This window comes from Podarcis pityusensis, assembly GCF_964106645.2.
Source record: "Podarcis pityusensis genome assembly, chromosome: 6".
NCBI classification, from domain to species: domain Eukaryota; kingdom Metazoa; phylum Chordata; class Lepidosauria; order Squamata; family Lacertidae; genus Podarcis; species Podarcis pityusensis.
Window position 1 is genome coordinate 16,571,558 of NC_138030.1, and position 15,742 is coordinate 16,587,299.

Consider the following 15,742-nt stretch of genomic DNA (forward strand, 5'->3'; position numbering starts at 1 on the left):
CAGTTTGCAATTTCTTTTTTTAAGGTTTCATTAAAATTCATCACACTTTTAGTGCAAATTCCCCCTAAAATACACATGTTTGTATGCCATCTTGCCTAATAGATGGAATTTTGCAAGCGATTTTCCCCAATAGAGTGCATTCTTGTAAGTAATTTTCACTAACACATATACATTTTTATCCATACTTTCCCCAAATATGTGCATCTTGTACGCATAATTTGGCTGGAAAACTGCATTGTAAAATCTGGTGAAGTGCAAATCTTGAAGGATAGCTGCATATTGGTTTGTACCTTGTTTTGGTAAATGAGAATTAGGAAGGTCTGCCTTTCAATGCGGACTGAACCAAATGTCTACCCCATCCCTAAAAGAGATATACCGTGACACAGGATTGGTTTGCTAACTGCTATAAATCCCAATACTTCAGCTTAATTAGCTCATGTGTTTGCCTTCAATTGTGTTGGAAATGAATAGAAAAGAACACAAGAATAAATGTTCTCTTCTGTACTTCCTGTTTCTGTTAAAATTCTAACACAAACCTTTTCCCAGATGACTCAGGATGCATTTTTCACTAGAAATTACATTTCTGGCTCACCCTGATTTTGATTCACAAGAAAGTGGGTGTTCCAATTACATGTAGCTTACTCCGAACAGTTGTCCCTCTCAATATTTCTGTATGGTATTTGATTGGGTTTCCAGCTCTCCACCTTAAAATGGATCTCAATGATGTATAATACCAGTCTTGTCCAAACACTTGCAGAAACACAAAAGTAAAAACCCCAGCGAACCTCTAATTCCACTGAGAACCAGTGTAACAAAGTAGAAAAGTTTTTTGGAATATGGGCAGGAAAGCTCTGGGCTGCTGCTTGAACAGAACTGATGACTAACCATAAATAGAGCAAAAAACATGGCCTAAAGTAACTTTCCCTTCTCACTGCCTTCAGCCCGCAAAGTAGATGCTATCTGATACCACATCTTTGCTCTGTCTTAACGACAACAACAATAAAGAGATGCAGCGATGTTGTTTATGGCGAACATAAGATGCCCACCCGGAATCCCGTTTCCTGCCCTGGCCACCAGATGGCAGAAGTCCACAAGGGGGTTGTTGTTGTTTAGTCATTTAGTTGTGTCCGACTCTTCGTGACCCCATGGACCAGAGCACGCCGCTGCCTCCTGCAGTTTGGTCAAACTCATGCTGGTAGCTTTGAGAACACTGTCCAACCATCTCGTCCTCTGTCGTCCCCTTCTCCTTGTACCCTCCATCTTTCCCAGCATCAGGCTCTTTTCCAGGGAGTCTTCTCTTCTCATGAGGTGGCCAAAGTACTGGCGCCTCAGCTTCAGGATCTGTCCTTCCAGTGAGCAAGTGGGACATGAGGGCAATTAGATCAGACACTGAGCGAGTGCTCCCTCCTCTGTCTTTCAGCCAGCCAGCTAGCCAATCCTTCTTTAAGAATGCTCCATTCCGTTTGCCTGCAGGATCAGACAATTGGCCCATCTATCCTAGATGGTTTCTTTCCAATATCTCAGGAAGCAAGAGGATTTCCCCATCAACTGCTACCTGCAGCCCCCCCCCCCCCCGTACTCACCAACGCAGAGTGCCAGCACCTCTTTATTTCCAGAGCAACCATATTGTGCCCCCCACCCTCTTATTAATATATGAGTACTGGCACCTCTTTTTTTACACACACCCCCAAAAGCACTGGCCACCTGAGATCCTTTTCTCTAGTGTGGTATATTGCACACTGTTGGTAACATAAATTATATTTCCCTAGTAAATTTCTGCCCAGAAGAGCAAGCACCCTTTTTGACTTTAAATCAAAGCAGGGCAGGCTGTTGCAGAGGAAATTAATTCAGCACACAGTAGGTGGATAACAGGTTTGAATTGTATTTTCACTCCATTGTGTTTAATTATATTTTTATGATTATATTTAATGTATTGTTTATGTAAGCCAGCCAGACTACAAATGTGGAATAATGAGATATAAACATTATTTACTTACTGAAGCAATGAGTGATACTCAGCATGTATGGGATGGGGGGTGATGCTTCGTGTGAGAACAGGTGTGCCACAAGTATACAGTATCCCTATTTTCACCTTGTCCCTTATGCACGTGCTGCTTGCATACTGGCCAAAGCACTAAAAAAAGATAAAGGTAAAGGACCCCTGATGGTTAAGTCCAGTCAAAGGCGACTATGGAGTGCGGTGCTCATCTCGTTTTTCAGGCTGAGGGAGCTGACGTTTGTCCGCAGACAGCTTTCCAGGCCATAGACAGCTTTCCAGGTCATGAGGCCAGCATGATTAAACCACTTCTGGTGCAACAGAACACCGTGACGAATGCCAGAGTGCATGGAAACGCCATTTACCTTCACGCCACAGTGGCACCTATTTATCTACTTACACTAGTGTGCTTTTGAACTGCTAGGTTGGCAGAAGCTGGGACAGAGCAACGGGAGCTTATCCTGTCACGGGGATTCGAACCGCTGACCTTCTGGTTGGCAAGCCCAAGAGACTCGGTGGTTTAGACCACAGCACCACCTGTGTCCCAAAGCCAAAAGCACTGCAACCATCTGGAGAAGCCTTCCTGACGATCCCAGTTATGTCATATTCATTTACTTCCTTTTAGCACAATGACACCAGTAATTTGGAGTCCCATGAGGGGAAAAGGTGGCGTAAAAATAAACAGAACAACAACAAAATTTGGAGCACTGTTCCTATGGAAATCTACCTACAATCCCGATATTTCACCACTTGCTGAAAATGTATTTGTTTCACCAAGTATTGGCCAGATTCCATATTGGTCTTTTGTTCTGTATTTTATGATTTGATAATTTCATGATTTTTTAGAAGCTTATGGTATTTAATGATTTCATTGTGCAGCAACATGAATCTTTTGTATGCTCTTATAAACAAATAAAATAAAATAGGTGGAATTTTGGGGAATACACTGTTGCTTTCTGCTGCTTGAAGGGATCCTTTTTCTTCTGCAGATGCAGATTTTTGAAAACATACATACAATTAATTATGTGTTCATGACACAGAAAGATAAACACAAAAAGAAAAGATAGTCATGTTGCTCATAAGAAAAATGTCTTACCTCCACATTAGGGGTAAACAGTTATTAGCCCAACCAAAGTGTTATAAAACTCTGCCCATAATAGCCTTTTCCTCCTCATTACAGTCATGGATCCTGATATATAAGAGCCAGCATCCATAAAATATGCATGGGCCGCCTATGACTATCTCACAATGTCTTGCGACAAAGCACATTTTCGCCTCTTTCCTTTGATTAAAAAAAAAACCCTACTCCTGCTCTATGAACTTTAAACTATAATACATCAATTGTACACGCCTCTCTCTCTCATTGCTTTGGCTCAAGGAGTGGCTGACAAGGGCATTGTAAACCAGCTGGTGCTTAGTGTTTCCATTTAAATAGGTTTCAGAGTGAGCTGCCAAAACTGTAAAGACGTTCTGCTTTGTGCGGAGGAAAAGAAAGCAACTTGGACGATATCTCAGTTCCATTTTTCTAGAAACTTCTGTCTCACCATCTTTAAATGTACAGAGAGAAAGAGAGAGGTGTTAGCACAAGGCCTGCTAACAATTGTCCTTACTAATACTGCGATTATAAGTTGCCAGGTTTTGCCCGGTTTCATTAACAAAGATCCTTCAACAATTGCTTCACATCACTTCCACCCTCCAGTTTCTTCCTGCTTTCCCCCCACACAGAGACTCCCTTCCAGAGTTTTAACCTTCCATGACCAGTAGAGGGGGCCTTGCTCTAATTTCTGGAGACCTTGATCAATAATAGCTCTTTTTTTCTCTCTCTTTTTCAGAAAGCATGCAGGAACACTGTGGAAATGCAATTATTGTGTCTTCGTCGGATAGTTTCTGAAATATACTCAGAGTCGCAAAGTGATTTCATGCTCTTTATTCAGCTCATAGTGGTGAGGAGGAATGAATGAAAGTCCCCTCAAAGTATCTGCTTTATATACATTATTTACACAATGGGCTACACATGATTGGCTAATTCTGGAATTCTACTGTAAGCCAATCAGGTTGTGGATTCACTTATATCTGGAGCATGATTGGGTGGTTCCTGCCAACCAATCATACTGCTGCATTGTTCTAGGACCAATCAGACTGCTGCATTCTGAATCCTATTGTTCTAGGACCAATCAGACTGCTGCAGTTTGGATCCTGTTCAACTCAGTACATAACTCCTCTAAGTTCCAGTCCTGCCCGGGAGGTCGCATTCATAGTCCTCAAGGTACGCCGGCAGCCTACATGTGCGTTGCGGCCTGGGGTGTTCCCTGGTCCGGGGTTCAGGTTCTGGCTCATGTTCCAAGGATGCTGGCTGTGATGGGCCTGTTTGGTCTGGCGCAACCGGCTCGCTCAGTCGTGGTTCTGGTTCCGGTGTCCTTTCGGCCTCGCGGGTCCTCTCTGTATTTACTGATTCTGCCTCTCCTGCTGGCCCCTCCTGTTCTATGGGCCTCACTGCCCCTCTGTTCCCTTGGGACTCCTCTGACCTGTCCTCCTCCTGGTTTTCTCCCGTGAATCATCGCCGTATCTGGTCGCAGTGGCGGCGCCAGCATTGCCCCCCATCCGTTAGCACCTCGTATGACACGGGGCCAGTGACCCTGGTGACTGTGGCGGGTACCCATGCTGGGCCTGCCCCAAAATTCTTTGCGTACACTGGGTCCTGGGCCTCGAAGGTCCGGGGGTTCCTGCCTTCCCCCACCATACCTCCATCAAGTTGCCTTGGTGCATTGGGCCCCGGGACCTGGGGCTCTTGGAGTGGTCATCTGATGCCTGGCGTCGGGTGGGCCGAGCTCGACACACCCGGGCGATGTGTCCCGATTTTCTGCACTGCCTGCACTCTGCGTTGCGGAAACGGCAGGTCCTCCTCTCGTGATTTTCCCCGCAGCTTGCGCAGTTCCCTCCTTCTTGTCGAGGCAGCTGTGGTATGTGGGCTGCTTGAGTGCGCTGCTGTACTTGGTGCACCTCCTCCCTGTCAGATCCTGAGTCGTCGGTGAGGTCTTCGTGGTGGACCCTCGGTTGGGATGGCAGGCTCGGCCGTGCCTCTTGCGTCGACCTCTTGGCAGCTTCCGTTGCCAGGGCCTCCTCCAGAGCGACCTGGAACGTTAGGTCCTTCTTAGCGTAGAGGCGTCGTTGCAGCTTCTCATCCTTCAGGCCACCGACGAGGCGGTCACGAAGCATGTTCTCCAGCTCTGAGAAGTTGCAGAACCGGGCGGCTTGGCGGAGAGAGGTCACAAACCCAGTTATGGTTTCCCCAGGGGCTTGCCGCTTTGCGTAGAAGGCATTTCGACAAGCCACCACTGAGGGCTGAGGCGAAAAGTGCCCCTTCAGCTGTTCCATTATTGTTTTGTATGGAACAGTAGCAACGTCTTCAGGTGCAAGGAGAGCCCGGGCGATTTCAAACGTCTCCTCTCCGCAGATGCTGAAGAATATTGCCCTCTTCTTGGCGTCATCTTCATCGGTGACCCCTTTGGCTTCTAGGAGGAAGGTGAAACGGGAGGCGTACGCTTCCCAGTCTCCAGATGCTGGGTTGAATGGCGAGAAGCTGCTGTCGGTTGCCATTCTGAGTTCCTTGTGTCCCGGAGCTGAAGCCTGGATACACGGTGCGAGGCAGCGGTGCGGCAGGTGGCGGTGCTGCGGTGCTGTGTGTGGCGGTCAGCTCAGCGGGATCCCACCTTCGTCACCAGTGAAATATACTCAGAGTCGCAAAGTGATTTCATGCTCTTTATTCAGCTCATAGTGGTGAGGAGGAATGAATGAAAGTCCCCTCAAAGTATCTGCTTTATATACATTATTTACACAATGGGCTACACATGATTGGCTAATTCTGGAATTCTACTGTAAGCCAATCAGGTTGTGGATTCACTTATATCTGGAGCATGATTGGGTGGTTCCTGCCAACCAATCATACTGCTGCATTGTTCTAGGACCAATCAGACTGCTGCATTCTGAATCCTATTGTTCTAGGACCAATCAGACTGCTGCAGTTTGGATCCTATTGTTCTAGGACCAGTCAGACTGCTGCAGTTTGGATCCTATTCAACTCAGTACATAACAGTTTCCCTTCCAGAAACAAGCTCAATGCAACTTCTTTTTTTGGTCAGTTTGCTACAAAAGCCAGTACACAACCTTTTCTTCTTTCTTTCTTTTTGGCCAATTTGCAGCAGAGGCAAAGAACCGTAAGACGAGAGAGCTGAGGGAGCCCCATCAGCAGTGAGTCCCTGACCGCAGCTGTAGCAGTGGTTCTCAAACTTTTTTCTCTGGGCCATACTTTCAGAATAAACATTTGCTTGCATCACAATGAATTTTTTTTATTGGTAAGAAATACATTGGAAATATATTAGAAAACAAAAAGAAACAATTCTCATCAGTGTTTGATTTATAATATAGAACACAACTACTTTATAATATGATCATGAGACATCCAGAAAGTATATAACAACGCAGCTACATAAGAACATGAATCATTTCCAAAATATAATTATAAACAAGCCTCTTACATATGTCCCTTAAATATGTATACAAATTCAATGAGAGGTGAATTGGCTTTTGCTGGGTCCCCTCATTTATATTAGGTTTAATTTGAGAACAAACTCCCATCTCCTCATCAACACAAAGAAGCCTTTCCCTTTTCTGATCTTTCGTATTTGTCATAGTAGAAAATCGCCATTCACTACAATAAGTCGTGGAAAACTGTAGAAGAATAGCCAGTGCTCTTGAATATCTACCCATATCCTGCAAATAAATATACTGATCTGATACTATACTATACCGAAACGTTTAAATGTTTCTATGATTGTCCTTGAATCTTCCTGCCACACTTGCCATTCTCTCCTGCCACGCTGAGAACCACTGTGCTATACTGCGATGTACTCTGTCTTCTGCTTAAATCATAGCAATTAGTTATAATCTAGACAAACATATTAACACACATAGATTTTTATGCAAACCAGTATCTTCTTTTTCTCTTCTTTGTTGGAGAATGCATTTCCTACTTCTTTTGGTGATGCCTATGTGGACGCAGGTGGCGCTGTGGGTTAAACCACAGAGCCTAGGGCTTGCCGATCAGAAGGTCGGCGGTTCGAATCCCCGTGACGGGGTGAGCTCCCATTGCTCGGTCCCTGCTCCTGCCAACCTAGCAGTTCGAAAGCACGTCAAAGTGCATGTAGATAAATAGGTACCACTCTGGCGGGAAGGTAAATGGCATTTCCATGTGCTACTCTGGTTCGCCAGAAGCGGCTTAGTCATGCTGGCCACATGACCCAGAAGCTGTACACCGGCTCCCTCGGCCAGTAAAGCGAGATGAGCGCCGCAACCCCAGAGTCAGTCACGACTGGACCCAATGGTCAGGGGTCCCTTTACCTTTACCTTTTATGTGGCCACTCTATCCTTGGCTGGCTTCTGTGAGTCCACCTCTGTGGAACCAACTTTCTTGGACCCCCTTTGCTGGTAATCCAAAGGAGTACTAAGCAGCCCCCATTGCAAGAATCCAATATATGGAGTCTACTGGCTGACTTGGAGGAAACAGGCTGATGCAGTTTGTTAGAGTGGCCCATGCCAATCCCCTCACCCCCATTTTAGAACCAGTCCTACCACCTCCACCCCCAGAATGCCTTTGCAACTTTATTATCTTACAAAAATCACGGGATGAAGGTACATTTAATATAGAGATGGGCAGGTTACTTAACGCTTTAAGTGTCATGAGTAAGGTGCTTTAAACTGAAAAGCAAGGAACAAGGGGAGGCTAACCTAAAGCATGGTGGATGACCAAATCACAGTCTCATTGGTTGGTATTTACGTCTGTCTTTCAGAGCAAAGTTGGGTGCAGCGGGGCTTGTTCTCTGAAAGGAAAAACACAAAGTCCCTTGTTTTTCTATCAAGAAAAGCAGCTGGGTTGTCTGTTTTCCCCAGTCGGTTTCTCACTCTGCAATAAAGCACTCTATGGTTTGCACCTCATTGTGGGCCAAACTATGGCTTAGTGGGCCGGTGCAAATGTGCTGCCTCTCAGGGAGGAGCTCTCACCGACTTTGCTCCTTCCTGGTCCTTTTAGCTCACTAGCTAAGCCAAGGTTAGTGTGTCGTCCAAAGCAGGGATCGTGGTTAAGCTCTTTCCTTCTTAACCATGAACTGTAGCCAAGAACAAACATTAGCTGCAGCCTCGTAGCTATAGGAATCTCCAGCTGCTTCAGTGTTACCTTCTAAGGCCTCGGAAAGACTATTTAGGTTACAATGTAATGTTGCCAAATCCTTTGATCCCGATAAAAGTAAAGGGGGAAGAGACGAGAGGGAGTGGGGAAAGGAAGCCCTATCTGTGGAGGCAGGAAATATCAGCCTTTATTTGTTTATGGGTTTTGCCACACCGTTTTTGAAAAATTACAACAGAGAGACTTTCACTATGATGCCTTTCCTGGAAATCAGTTTAGGTTTTGTTGCAAGTAGTTACATGACTATGTACTATTTTCACGGAAGTTGCCCAGTGGAAAAAAAAATTCTTCTGGGCAATTTCCTCCAGCTGATAAACTCTCCCCCCCCCCCCACCACCACCATTGGTAGGGTGGCAAGTTACACAAAAATGAGGAAATGCATCACACACAAAAAAGAGAATGCAGACTTGCCTAAAATTAGCAGTTGCTAATGTACAGGTGCAGAATTAGAAGCCATTACTAAAATTCAAACAGAAATACAATAGTGGGAAAGACTGCGGCCAGGTGTGCTGTGTGCCTGCTCAGTCTGCTGCCCAGGTGATAACAGCTGAAGGCCAACTCCAAGGCCCTTCCTGTTCTTATTTCTTAGGGCTCTTTGTCTTTAAAAACAGACACGTGCCTCATCCACACAACACATTTGAAGAACTCTTATACCACTTTTGACACTCATGGCTCCCCCTGCAAAGAATCCTGGGAACTGTAGTTTGTTAAGGTTGCTGGGAATTGTAGCTCTGTGAAGGGGGTCTCCTAACAACTCTCAGCACCCTTTACAAACCACACTTCCTGGGATTTTTTGGGGGGTGGGGGGTGGGGAGCCATGAGTGTGAAAGTGACATAATGGCACTTTAAATGTAGAGCGGGTGTGGCCTTGGACTTGGCAGTTCTTCAAACACAGCCCTTTTCAGGGCTCCTTCCAAAGGAGCAGCCAGCCATGCTGTACAAGAAGGAATAATGGAAGACCATTCCATTGGCCTGCTTTGACTTAGTTGCATTGCTTGTATTCAGTTTTGGAAAAGAAAGGAAGCAACCTATATACTAATAGTAAACTTAAATTCCTCAAGTGTTGATCTATTTGTAGTACTAGTAGTAGTAATAATAATAATAATAATAATAATAATAATAATAATTCGTTATTTATACCCTGCCAATCTGGCTGGGTTTCCCTAGCCACTCTGGGGGGCTCCCAACTGAATAACAACAACAACAACAACAACAACAACAACAACAACAACAATAATAATAATATAAAGCGATAAAACATTAAAAAACCCCAAACCCTTCCCTAAACAGGGCTGCCTTCAGACGTCTTCTAAAAGTTAGAAAGTTGTTTACAGTCATACCTCTTTTTACATTTGGTTCAGGTTACCTTCTTTCAGGATACGTCCTGCGGTAACCCGGAAGTAATGGAACAGGTTACTTCTGGGTTTCGCCACTCACGCATGTGCAGATGCTCAAAATGACATCACACGTATGCGCAGAAGCAGCAAATTGCAACCAGCGCACACGCAGACGCAGGTTGTGTTCTGCTCATGTTGCGAACAGGACTCCGGAACGGATCCCATTCGCAACCAGAGGTACCACTGTATTTCCTTGAGATCTGATGGGAGGGTGTTCCACAGGGCAGGCGCCACTACCGAGAAGGCCCTCTGCCTGGTTCCCTGTAACCTTACTTCTCGCAGTGAGGGAACCGCCAGAAAGCCCTCGGTGCTGGACCTCAGTGTCTGGGCTGAACGATGGGGGTGGAGACACTCTACCAACATGCAAGAGAGGTGTTACCAAGCTGCACGGAATTCCAAGATTTAAAGAATCATAGAACTGTAGAGTTGAAGGGGCCCAAGGGGTCTTCTGGTCCAACCCTCTGAAATGCAGTAGAACAAAGCTTTAGACATAAAATCCTTAAGTGCAGCAAAAAACAACAACCCCCAAAACCCAACCCAGTAAGGACTGAGAATGATAGTGGCTGTGGAATGCAGATGGAATGTTGTGGGAAGAGGGAGGGGAGAATGGAGCATCCCTGAAGATGGCATCTCTGGAAGCTGGAAGGGAAGCATCCTGCACTGTTACATTTTCATACAGGTCCCCTTGTATCCACAGAATAAACAAACTTTTTATTCTGCCTATTGTTCCCACACCCCTTTTCTCTCACCCTGGGCTCTGAGACTTAGTTGAGAGGGGATGGAGATGGCCTGATGGTCAGGGAGAGGAAATGGAGGATGAAGGAAGGGTTTAGCACACCTCCTTTCACCCACCATTTTCCCATGCAGAACTCTGCATTTTCCTACCCACACACTTTTACAGATATTTGGAAATGTGCACATGAAGGTCAGTGTCTGTTATGTTCACATAATGTAGTTCTCTTGCTAAAAATAGTCTATAGGGTTTCTGGTTAGTGTGGAATTCCCATGGTTCAGGTGCTTACTGAGAACGCAAAATGCCAATTCTAGCTGTTCCCTTCCAGCTTTCTTCCTTCTAATCTTGTGGGACCTAGCTAAGGTGCTGTTTCATACATGTAAAGCCCTTACATGGACCAAGCTTTCTCCCTGCACCATTCAATCCATGAACTGGGCCCTACTGTGTATCTCACAACCTGTAGAAGTATCAGGAGACAGGTATTGCCAGTTTGCTTCCAGAGATTCAAGGAACTCACATGAGTGTTTAAAACCCTAAACAGCTTAAAAGGTAAAGGTAAAGGGACCCCTGACCATTAGGTCCAGTCGTGAACGACTCTGGGGTTGCGGCGCTCATCTTGCTTTATTGGCCCAGGGAGCTTCCGGGTCATGTGGCCAGCATCACTAAGCCGCTTCTGGCGAACCAGAGCAGCACACGGAAACACCGTTTACCTTCCTGCCGGAGCGGTACCTATTTATCTACTTGCATTTTTCTGTGCTTTCGAACTGCTAGGTTGGCAGGAGCAGGGACCGAGCAACGGCAGCTCACCCCGTTGCGGGGATTCAAACCACCGACCTTCTGATCGGTAAGCCCTAGGCTCTGTGCCAACAGCTTAGCCCCCCTGAAAGACCACATCCTTTCCTACAGACCCTCCTGAGTACTTAGATCAGCAGAGGGGGCTCTCTGGGTGGTCCTGCCACCCTTGGAAGTTCACAGGGTGGTGGCTCAGAAGAAGTTATACTCTGTGGCAGCACCTAGGCTCTGGAACTTCCTCAGCAGAGGAAGATCTCACAGGCCGTGCTGGTGCTATGTACACAGACACAGAGAGAGTTTTATTGATTTTTACCTTTGTATGTGTCATTGATGTTTTAGAATTAGTTTTGAAAACCTGGTAGAAAGGTGACTCAGAAATGTATCCATAAAGAAATAAGCCAGCCAGCTGAGGCCTTGTGTAATGCTAGAAAATTACAGCCATTGTTTCAGGCTGAAGCCTTCTTGGTGTGTTTAGTGTATAGATCCGAGGACGTGTGCAACATGCTTTGTATCATGAAAGATGGGGGAAGATGAAAAGGAAAACGAGTGGAAATGTTGACAATAGATATCAAAAGAGTCTTGAAACAAAAGCCAGAAGAACAATCAGAGCCTTTCTCCCTGCCGCAGGAGGTATTCCTCTATTGTTGAAGTATCACCTTGAAAGCATTCCATTACCAGCACACGCCTAAATGCATAGAGGCAGACACGGGCGATTCTTCCAACATGACATTTTATGGGTTGTTTCTTGCCATGAGTCACCCCGGGTAAGTTCACCGGTTTTAGCTGTTTGTACCACACCTGTGGTTTTTATTTACCATTGCTAAATTTGCGGCAAGTATCGCTGTCACTACCTGATAAGCTGTTAAAGGGTTTGCTACATCATTTGCAGAGGTTACGCAAGTAGAACTTGTGAGCTGGCATTTGAGCATGCTTGATCCAATTTGGCTGCTGGGATGGTGTATGCAAATGTACTTGCCTCATGAAATGAGGATGGATGCAGGCAGTTATCCATTGGTGACTTAGCTTGGTAGACAAACATACAGAGAAGTGCTGAGCTAATCGTCTGCCCACCTACGTGGAAGAGAAGAATTTTACCACTATCCTGCCTCCAATAACATATGTTAGGGTGCAGCCAAGGTCACCTCCTCGAAAAGGAAGTTGCCTTATAAGGAATTGGACCATTGCTTCATCCAGCTCAGCAGTGTCTCCACCAACTGAGAGTGGCTTTCCAGGATTTCAGACAGAGGTCTCTTCCAGCTCATTGAGCCTTGGACCTTCTGCATGCAATTCTCTACCAGTGAACTACAGTTCAAAGACAGCGTTCCCAAGTGTGTGCATGCATGCATGCAGTGTTAGCAAGTGGTCAGCTGGCGTGCCTCTACTCCTGCAGCAAAACAAGTCTTACATGACTCAGATTTCTTCCACTTCTGTTACCAAACACTTACACAGCACAAGATCGACCCACTTTATACTTTGGTTCGTTTCCTCTCCATTTGCATTACTCATCCCCCCTCCTGAATGCTTATACCCTAAATACTTCTGGATAGTCCTCATATCCTCTCTTAGTCACTGTGTCATCAGTTTATATGACCCCAATTCCAGCCTCTTTGCTTGCAAATCAAATCCCAGAGGTATAAATCTGCTCCTGCTTTCCAAATCATCCACCACCACTCTGTTTACCAGTAGAGGCATTTGGTTTTCTGGTCCTGTAAGGCAAGTAAATGCATTTTGGTGAGTGGGCAGGAAGATCAGGGCAAAGATGGAGAGGAACCTTTTGCAGCATCAAGTCCACATTCCCTCATGGGCAACCATCCACAAGCTGCATGCCAGTGGTGGGTGGGGCCAAATGCAAAAGTGGGCAGGGCTAAAGTCAAAAGTGGGTGGAGCAAAGGCTCTTGCTACATTCCGGCCATGCATAAGTTAGAGGTTTCTATACACTCACCCACACAGGTCTCCAGGAAAACAAGAGGTAGTATTACTATTTAAAGACACATTCCTGCCAGGCAAACACAGGACCAGTAAGGGTTGTGGCCTGAGGACAGGGGGTGTGGCCCAGCAGTGTGGCCACAGTGGGGAACACATTGTGTGTGCCTCCCCAGTCTGCTGTCATGGTTCCAACTACTGATATTTTGACTACTGTATGTTTTCAGTTTTTTGATAGATTTTATTGTAATTGCATTAAGTATTTCTGTTGTGTCTGTAAGTCATTTTTTTATGAGTAAAGTGACTAATGAATAATGAGAAAGATGTGCAGCCTCAAGCTCCTCACTTCCCTTTCTTAGGATTCTCTACCTTTCAACAAGACTTGGACCAGGCAGCCTTCAAACAGAGGGCTGCCCTCTGTAAAGCAGGAAACTTCGCCACCCCATCAATCCCTGTCTCAAAGGGCCATTCCCCTAAAAAGAGAGAGTTCCTCAAATGGCTGCTTTTCTTACGATACTTCCTCTCTCTCTGAACCAACCCACTCTGTAGCTATGGAATTGTGGCTTACTTATCTCACCGCAGCTGACTGCCTGTGGTTAGATGCATGTGAGAATCAGCTTTGGCAGTGCTAATATGTAGCGTAAAGATTCAATGCTGACCTCAACCGACAACATGAAAAGAGAAGTCCTCATTCTCACAATGCATTCATCTATTTAGTTACACTTCTATTCCATCTTTTTCTCCAGTGAGGCAGTGTACAAAAGTCTCCCACGCCTCCATTTTATTCTCTGAACATCTATGTGATGAAGGATAGGCCGAAAGGTCACCCAGCGAGGTTCACAACAGAGGGGGGGGGATTTGAACTTGAGTTTCCTCAGCTCAGCCCACTGCTCTAACCAGTACACCACACTGTCTGTAGTACAGAAATGATAATGTCTCTGGGTTATTTATTTGATATTATAATGCATATACCAGCCTTCTTCCTAAGGTCGCGGGATGGGTTGCATCAATAACAACAGAAACAAATTACAAACCCGAAGTCTGGATGCAGCTGTTTTTCCCTGTAGTATATTCAAGACCTGATCCAGTGGATCAGGGAGAACTTATTTCCCTGTAATTATCACCCCTGCTAGATCAGGGCAATTGCTTGTTAATTACTGGTCTACTTTTTAAAAATATTGCATCACCGCTATTGACCACAGTTACAAGAAAGCCTGGTATCTTTCCCAGACTGTGAGTCTATAAATTACTGATTACTCTCTCACGGTTTAGCAGAAATAGTAGTGCTTTGTGGGGAGGGCCCCAGGGCCTTAAAAGAGGTTTGAATATTACCAAGCTGGTTTACAGGAAGTCTAGATTTGGGTTGGAACTGCCATGCACAGAGGAATTTGAAACAAGACACACACACAGAGAGAGAGAGAGAGGGGGGGGGATCAGTCACAAACCTACACTTCTGAAAACCATCATTGGAAAGTTCCTGTTCCCTTCTTCCCCCTTGCAGCTCACTACTTTTCAGTTAATAATTGGTGTTCTCTGCCTGTCTGACCTTCTGCTTTGAAAGATTTAAAGCTAATTTGCTTCATCCCAAGTCGCTGTTCTACTTGTTAGAAAAGTTATAAAACAGAGAGCCTTCCTTCTTGCATACTCTCCCGTCCGTTCTTATGGATTATGTGCATTCCCACATTGTCCTTGTATACGTGATGTGCAGCCAGCACTGCAATCTGCTCTATGTATAATATTTCAGGACAGGGACAGCTCTATCAATGTTAATGAGATTAATGGTTTGCAAGGACCAAAATATTGTGCTAGCTAAATAGGAATGTTGGGTGGATTAGCAAAAAAGTGGGAAGGGAGAAAGCAGGGTCAGCTGTGCAATGCAAAAAAGGATGGGATGCACACCCCCCACACACACCCCAGGGATATGTCTAAATGCAAATATCCTGTGCATCTCCCCATTTGCAATTCTGCCCTTTGAACAATACACAAGAGCTGAAACTCCCCCTGCTGCTCTCTCTATCTCGCCTCTTCTAAGCATACTCATTGGATGTTTCCAGACCATGTTTATTGATGGATGCCTGCTCATGTATGCAAATAGTACCAGGATCAAAATCCCAGCCTGCATCCCCCCCACTCTGGTTTAATCTAAATATTTTAAAGCATTGGTAAACTGCTTTTAAGAACAAACAAACCAAAACTCTGATAGGTATACAAAAATGCAACATAAACACAATAAAATAGTGTCCTAAACACCAGTTTTAAAAAACCAGAGATACAACATCAGTTAGGCTTGCATTATAAAAATATGAATTCAAGGATAGTAGTCTAGTCTTAGGGACGCGGGTGGCGTTGTGGGTTAAACCACAGAGCCTAGGATTTGCCGATCAGAAGTTTGGCGGTTCGAATCCCTGCGACAGGGTGAGCTCCTGCTGCTCGGTCCCTGCTCCTGCCAAGCTAGCAGTTCGAAAGCACGTCAAAGTGCAAGTAGATAAATAGGTACCACTCCAGCGGGAAGGTAAACGGTGTTTCCATGCGCTGCTCTGGTTCGCCAGAAGCGGCTTAGTCATGCTGGCCACATGACCCGGAAGCTGTATGCCGGCTCCCTCGGCCAGTAAAGCGAGATGAGCGCCGCAACCCCAGAGTCAGCCACAACTGGACCTAATGGT